Here is a 7,500-nt window from a genome sequence, read left to right as displayed (position 1 = left end):
ATATTTTACCTTTATATAGTATTTAGGACTATTTAAAAGGATAAAATTTTTTTCGAAAATCTACATATGTATCACATGTATTATACCGGTACCCTGTCGCAATATAACATGTACGATTTGTATATAAAATAAAATGAAATTTTTTCCCTAAAATTTTTTAATGAATCCCGAAAAATTCTATATATTTTACCTTTATATAGTATTTAGGACTATTTAAAAGGATAAAATTTTTTTCGAAAATCTACATATGTATCACATGTATTATACCGGTACCCTGTCGCAATATAACATGTACGATTTGTATATAAAATAAAATGAAATTTTTTCCCTAAAATTTTTTAATGAATCCCGAAAAATTCTATATATTTCACCTTTATATAGTATTTAGGACTATTTAAAAGGATAAAATTTTTTCGAAAATCTACATATGTATCACATGTATTATACCGGTACCCTGTCGCAATATAACATGTACGATTTGTATATAAAATAAAATGAAATTTTTTCCCTAAAATTTTTTAATGAATCCCGAAAAATTCTATATATTTTACCTTTATATAGTATTTAGGACCATTTAAAAGGATAAAAATTTTTTCGAAAATCTACATATGTATCACATGTATTATACCGGTACCCTGTCGCAATATAACATGTACGATTTGTATATAAAAAAAAAATATACATTTTTTTCTAAAAATTTGCATTAATTCCAAAAATTTTTTAATAATTTATTATAATTATTAATGTTTATTGAATAATTTATTATAATGCATAAATTTCATTTAATAAAATATGATAAAAGCAAAAAAAAATTTTTTTGGTCCCAAAATAAAAATTTTTAGCTGAAAAAAATTTTTTTTTTAAAATTTTTTTCTTTAAATTTTGATTATTCTGTAAAGTTTATGATGTTTAAAGCCATTTTAAACATTATCATATTTTGAGTTTGAAGCACCGGGTGTAATGTCTTTAATATATATGATGGATAGTGCGTGTAAGTTAATGAGATGAATGTATATCTATGTATAACAGTGTATTAGTGGTATTACGTTCAGCAGTCTCACACATATGATATAGTATGGTATAGTATAAGTTGTTTATTTTTCATACTGTCCGTGTATCATTCAACAAAGGTGGTGTAGAGTTGTATATGGCTTGGTATGACGTCGTTGCAATTCTATGGACACTATGATATTACGGATGCACAGATAGAGGAATAACACTTATCGTATATGTATCATTTATGTATGTTGACTGTGTAATGAATACTAAATATAATAAAATAATACACTTTTTAATAGAATAACATTTGTTTCATGTTTTAGTATGATATTAAATGGTATAGAATAGGTTGTTTATTTTTCATACTGTCCGTGTATCATTCAACAAAGGTGGTGTAGAGTTGTATATGGCTTGGTATGACGTCGTTGCAATTCTATGGACACTATGATATTACGGAATAACAGAAAGAGGAATAAAACTTATTGTATATGTATCATTTATAACGTACTTTTATGTTGACAAGAATGAATGTATATCTATATGAAATAGTGTATTTTGTGGTATTATGTTCAACAGTCTTACATATATGATATAGTATGATATAGTATAATTTGTTTATTTTTCATACTCTAAGTGTATCATTCAACAAAGGTGGTGTAGAGTTGTATATGGCTTGGTATGACGTCGTTGCAATTCTATGGACACCATGATATCACGAAAAAACAGAAAGAAAAATAACAATTATCGTATATGTATCATCTATATTATTATTGTATTTTGACTATGTAATGAATGCCAAATTTAAAAATATACACTTTCTTAATAGAATAACATTTATTTTAGTATAATATAAAATGATATTGAATATGTTGTTTAATTTTCATACTGTTCGTGTATCATTCAACAAAGGTGGTGTAGGTATGTATATGGCTTGGTATGACGCTTTTGCATGTCTATGGACACCATGATATTACGAAAAAACAGAAAGAAGAATAACACTTTTCAAATATGTATCATTTATATATTTTATTAACATGAACGCAAAATATACAAAATTATATATATATATACTCAAAATATTCTGGATGGTAATCAGTTTGGTTTATTTTGATATTTAATATTGTATTTTGGTTTTTTTGCTAGTAATGTTTCGAATATGTATATGCTGTTATTATTTTTTAGGTGTACATTGTATTAAATTGTTATCAATTATTTAATGTATGTATACAAAATAATAGCAAAAACATTTTCAATTATTATATAAAAATTTTTTTTTTTACACATGCATATTTATTAATATATGAAATTTTATCTCAGTTTTAATAAATATGTATTGAAATGAATAATAATACAATCTTATATATATTGATAATAGTCTGGATGGTAATCAGTTTGGATTATTTTGATATTAAATATTGTATTATTATTTTTGTAAAAAAATTAATGAGAATTTTGTAAAAAAACCTCTATATGTATATCTTTTTATATCAATATTTAAAAAAAAATTTTTTTTTATTAAATTATTGATTATAAATAGAATAACATATAAATTTTTTTGTCAAAGCAAGTTCATGGGTTATAAGTTTTAAACTTTACACTCCCATATGAGCACACAATATTTATATAAAAATTATTTTTATAAATAATATTACATTGACTCACCTCATACCAAGCGAGAATATTAAGTGTTATTATAACGTTTTTTATTTAAAATTAACTTTTTAAATAAAATTAAAAAATAAATGACGCTTTCAATCTAGCGACGAGTATGAGAAAATGTTTGAAATATTTTAAGACCCATTTGGTGATGGTCTGACAAAAATCATAATTATTTTTTTTTTTTTTTATTCAATAATATTTATTATGAATAACATGTTATATATTTCTTTTTGTAAAAGCAAAAAAATTATATAAATGACATAATAAAATATATATTTGAAAAAAAAAAAAATTAATAATAATATATATATCTCATATGTTTTTTCTATTAATTTTAAAACAATAGAGATATAAAAAAAAAAAAATTTATATCAGTAATGGGTGAGACCATCTGATATTTAAAATGAAATTGTAATAATATTATTATATATTAATAATTATTGTATGAAAATTTTTTTTCTTATAATAAGAAAACAAAAATATCATGTATATTATTATATATTTAATATTATAAATACAAATAGTTCCCTGGTTGATCCTGCCAGTAGTCATATGCTTGTCTCAAAGATTAAGCCATGCATGTCTCAGTACAAGCCAAATTAAGGTGAAACCGCGAAAGGCTCATTATATCAGTTATGGTTCCTTAGATCGTACCCACATTTACTTGGATAACTGTGGTAATTCTAGAGCTAATACATGCAAACAGAGTTCCGACCAGAGATGGAAGGAATGCTTTTATTAGATCAAAACCAATCGGTGTAAATTTTAATTTGCATCGTTTAATTTGGTGACTCTGAATAACTTTAAGCTGATCGCACGGTCTCGTACCGGCGACGCATCTTTCAAATGTCTGCCTTATCAACTGTCGATGGTAGGTTCTGCGCCTACCATGGTTGTAACGGGTAACGGGGAATCAGGGTTCGATTCCGGAGAGGGAGCCTGAGAAACGGCTACCACATCCAAGGAAGGCAGCAGGCGCGCAAATTACCCACTCCCGGCACGGGGAGGTAGTGACGAAAAATAACGATACGGGACTCATCCGAGGCCCCGTAATCGGAATGAGTACACTTTAAATCCTTTAACGAGGATCCATTGGAGGGCAAGTCTGGTGCCAGCAGCCGCGGTAATTCCAGCTCCAATAGCGTATATTAAAGTTGTTGCGGTTAAAAAGCTCGTAGTCGAATCTGTGTCCTACACTGTTGGTTCAATGCTCGCATTGTTTAACTAGCATGTTATGTGGGACGTCCTACCGGTGGGTGGTACAGATTATGTATAAAGTATATTTTAGTGTTATTATTTATTTAATGCATTATATATATTTTTATTATGTAATTTGTCGTAAGTGTTTAACCGTTAAGAGCGGTGGCAGCCCCCAATTGCAATCCCGTCGCGGTGCTCTTAATTGAGTGTCGAGGTGGGCCGGTACGTTTACTTTGAACAAATTAGAGTGCTTAAGGCAGGCTCAAATTTTGCCTGAATATTGTGTGCATGGAATAATGGAATAGGACCTCGGTTCTATTTTGTTGGTTTTCGGAACTCCGAGGTAATGATTAATACGGACAGATGGGGGCATTCGTATTGCGACGTTAGAGGTGAAATTCTTGGATCGTCGCAAGACGGACAGAAGCGAAAGCATTTGCCAAAAATGTTTTGATTGATCAAGAACGAAAGTTAGAGGTTCGAAGGCGATCAGATACCGCCCTAGTTCTAACCATAAACGATGCCAGCTAGCGATCCGCCGAAGTTCCTCCGATGACTCGGCGGGCAGCTTCCGGGAAACCAAAGCTTTTGGGTTCCGGGGGAAGTATGGTTGCAAAGCTGAAACTTAAAGGAATTGACGGAAGGGCACCACCAGGAGTGGAGCCTGCGGCTTAATTTGACTCAACACGGGAAACCTCACCAGGCCCGGACACCGGAAGGATTGACAGATTGAGAGCTCTTTCTTGATTCGGTGGGTGGTGGTGCATGGCCGTTCTTAGTTGGTGGAGCGATTTGTCTGGTTAATTCCGATAACGAACGAGACTCTAGCCTGCTAAATAGACGTACTTTACCGGCATCTCAAGGCCCATCGGCTGTTTGTTTCCCATTTCATTCATTTTCATGTGTGTTATGTATTGTATTTATATATGCATGTATTTTTGAGATTTAACGATCAAGATTATATTTTGTATATATTGTGCTTTATGTTGCATATGTTATGGTGTATGGGTACGCAGTTTTTTGATGTGGTTTTTACTGCCGGCGTACAAATAATTCTTCTTAGAGGGACAGGCGGCATTCTAGCCGCACGAGATTGAGCAATAACAGGTCTGTGATGCCCTTAGATGTTCTGGGCCGCACGCGCGCTACACTGAAGGAATCAGCGTGTCCTCCCAGGCCGAAAGGTCCGGGTAACCCGCTGAACCTCCTTCGTGCTAGGGATTGGGGCTTGCAATTGTTCCCCATGAACGAGGAATTCCCAGTAAGCGCGAGTCATAAGCTCGCGTTGATTACGTCCCTGCCCTTTGTACACACCGCCCGTCGCTACTACCGATTGAATGATTTAGTGAGGTCTTCGGACTGGTACGCGGCAATATTTCTGATATTGCCGATGTTGCTGGGAAGATGACCAAACTTGATCATTTAGAGGAAGTAAAAGTCGTAACAAGGTTTCCGTAGGTGAACCTGCGGAAGGATCATTAACGATATATATAAAATATATTTATTTATATTTTTTGTATTGTTTTTAAATATTCCAAAAAATAAAAATATTATTGATAAGAAATATTTTTTTTAACAAAATAACATATTAATATGTAATTTTCTCAAAATATATAATAGTAATTATGTGTTAAAAGAGATTTATTTTGGTTATGATATCATATTAAAGTAATACGCCAAACTTTTTTTATACACATAATATATCTATACATATAATATAGAGAATATTATATAAATATTAATAATATATTTGTTACATATAAAATATTTTTATATTCAATATTATTATTATTATTAAACAATAATTATTAATAAAATCTATAAATAATTTCTCTTATAAAAAAGTGAAATTAAAAATAGAATATATTGAAATTATTTGTTTATATGTATATAATCTCTATTAAGAAAAATAAAATAAGATTATAATTGATATAATCTATATTTTTATTTTTCTATGTTATATAATAAAAATAAAGAAAACACAAGATAAAATTTTTTTAAAGAATAAAATTTATTTCAAATTTAAATTTCTTTATGTTTTGTCTTGATATTTCTTTTTTTTTATTAAAAGTTATTATGTTAAAAAACAAACCCATTTGTTTTGTACCATATTAATATTATATATATTTTTATGTAGAAAATAATTTATAAAAAAAAAATAAATACATTTCTATAAAATATACCAAATATTAATTATTATATCTAGCTAGCACTAACAAAAATATCAAAAATGTTATGTATATATTTATTAATACCATAATATCTTTAATTTATATATATATATATTTAAAATAAAATATATAATTTATATTCTAGAAAAATTTTTTTATTTTAAAAGAATTTATAAAGATATATAAATTAATAATTTTATTTTTTATATTAAAAATAAAGATTATTATTAATAATAATACTTACATTTAAAATTTAAAAAGATTACCCTGGACGGTGGATCACTTGGCTCGTGGGTCGATGAAGAACGCAGCTAATTGCGCGTCAACTTGTGAACTGCAGGACACATGAACATTGACATTTCGAACGCACATTGCGGTCCTTGGATACTGTTCCCGGACCACATCTGGCTGAGGGTCGTATACATTATATTAATATAATAAAAGATTATTTTACATAAAATTTTTTTTATGAAAAAGAAATTTATCAATAATTAAAAAAGAAAATTTATTTTTTCATATTTAATTAAATTGATAAATAAAATTTTTATAAAAGAAATGTAAAATTATTTATATATGAATGTTTTACGCCAAATATAAGAAAAAAATAAATATAAAATGTTTTTAATAGCATTTAAAATTTATATATTTTTTATTATTTGTCGACATTTTTAAATTAATATATCAATATTATTTTTTATCATTTATATATAATATTATAAAACTTTATGTTAATAATAATATTAATAATAAATGATATTAATAATATATTTTTAAAATATTAAATAAAGAAGAATAAACAAAAATATTATATATTAATATTTTGTTATGGAATATTTTATTTGTAATAAAATTTTCAATATACTCGAAAAAAATTAATATATATAATTATTTATTTTTTATTTTCTTCTCTTTAGATAAATATAAAAATAATATTATATAATAATATTAAAAAAATTTGAGTATGAATAATTAAGAAAATTGTTTACTTATAAAATATAACAAAAACATAATATATAAAAAAAATTTTTGTTTTAATACTTCTAAAAACTTTTACGACCTCAGAGTAGGTGAGATTACCCGCTGAATTTAAGCATATTATTAAGCGGAGGAAAAGAAACTAACTAGGATTCCCTTAGTAGCGGCGAGCGAACAGGGATAAGCCCAGCACTGAACCCCGTGGCTGATAAACAGACACTTGGGGAATGTAGTGTTTAGGAAGATTCAATATAAACCTATTGTTATATAATACATCCAAGTCCATCTTGAATGGGGCCATATACCCATAGAGGGTGCCAGGCCCGTAGTGATTATTATTGATGATAGGTGAATCTTTCCTTAGAGTCGGGTTGCTTGAGAGTGCAGCTCTAAGTGGGTGGTAAACTCCATCTAAGGCTAAATATTACCACGAGACCGATAGCGAACAAGTACCGTGAGGGAAAGTTGAAAAGAACTTTGAAGAGAGAGTTAAAGA

The 7,500-nt window shown here is 28.1% G+C and overlaps 3 non-coding genes across 3 annotated transcripts in view; all 3 read left to right on the top strand.

The window, feature by feature from the left end:
* Positions 1–3,183: 3,183 nt before the first annotated feature.
* Positions 3,184–5,339, top strand: LOC123304378. The gene has a single exon (XR_006536404.1). It is a non-coding gene; the product is annotated as a small subunit ribosomal RNA (ribosomal RNA).
* A 953-nt stretch (positions 5,340–6,292) lies between these two features.
* LOC123304377 lies at positions 6,293–6,447 on the top strand. The gene has a single exon (XR_006536403.1). It is a non-coding gene; the product is annotated as a 5.8S ribosomal RNA (ribosomal RNA).
* A 635-nt stretch (positions 6,448–7,082) lies between these two features.
* The window catches only part of LOC123304375, a 4,578-nt gene continuing 4,160 nt past the window's right edge, over positions 7,083–7,500 (top strand). Inside the window, exon 1 of the ribosomal RNA XR_006536401.1 lies at positions 7,083–7,500. This exon is cut by the window's right edge and continues 4,160 nt beyond it. This is a non-coding gene — a ribosomal RNA (large subunit ribosomal RNA).

This window comes from Chrysoperla carnea (genome assembly GCF_905475395.1).
Source record: "Chrysoperla carnea chromosome X unlocalized genomic scaffold, inChrCarn1.1 SUPER_X_unloc_45, whole genome shotgun sequence".
Taxonomy (NCBI): Eukaryota; Metazoa; Arthropoda; class Insecta; order Neuroptera; family Chrysopidae; genus Chrysoperla; species Chrysoperla carnea.
This window is presented reverse-complemented; position numbering and strand designations above follow the sequence as displayed.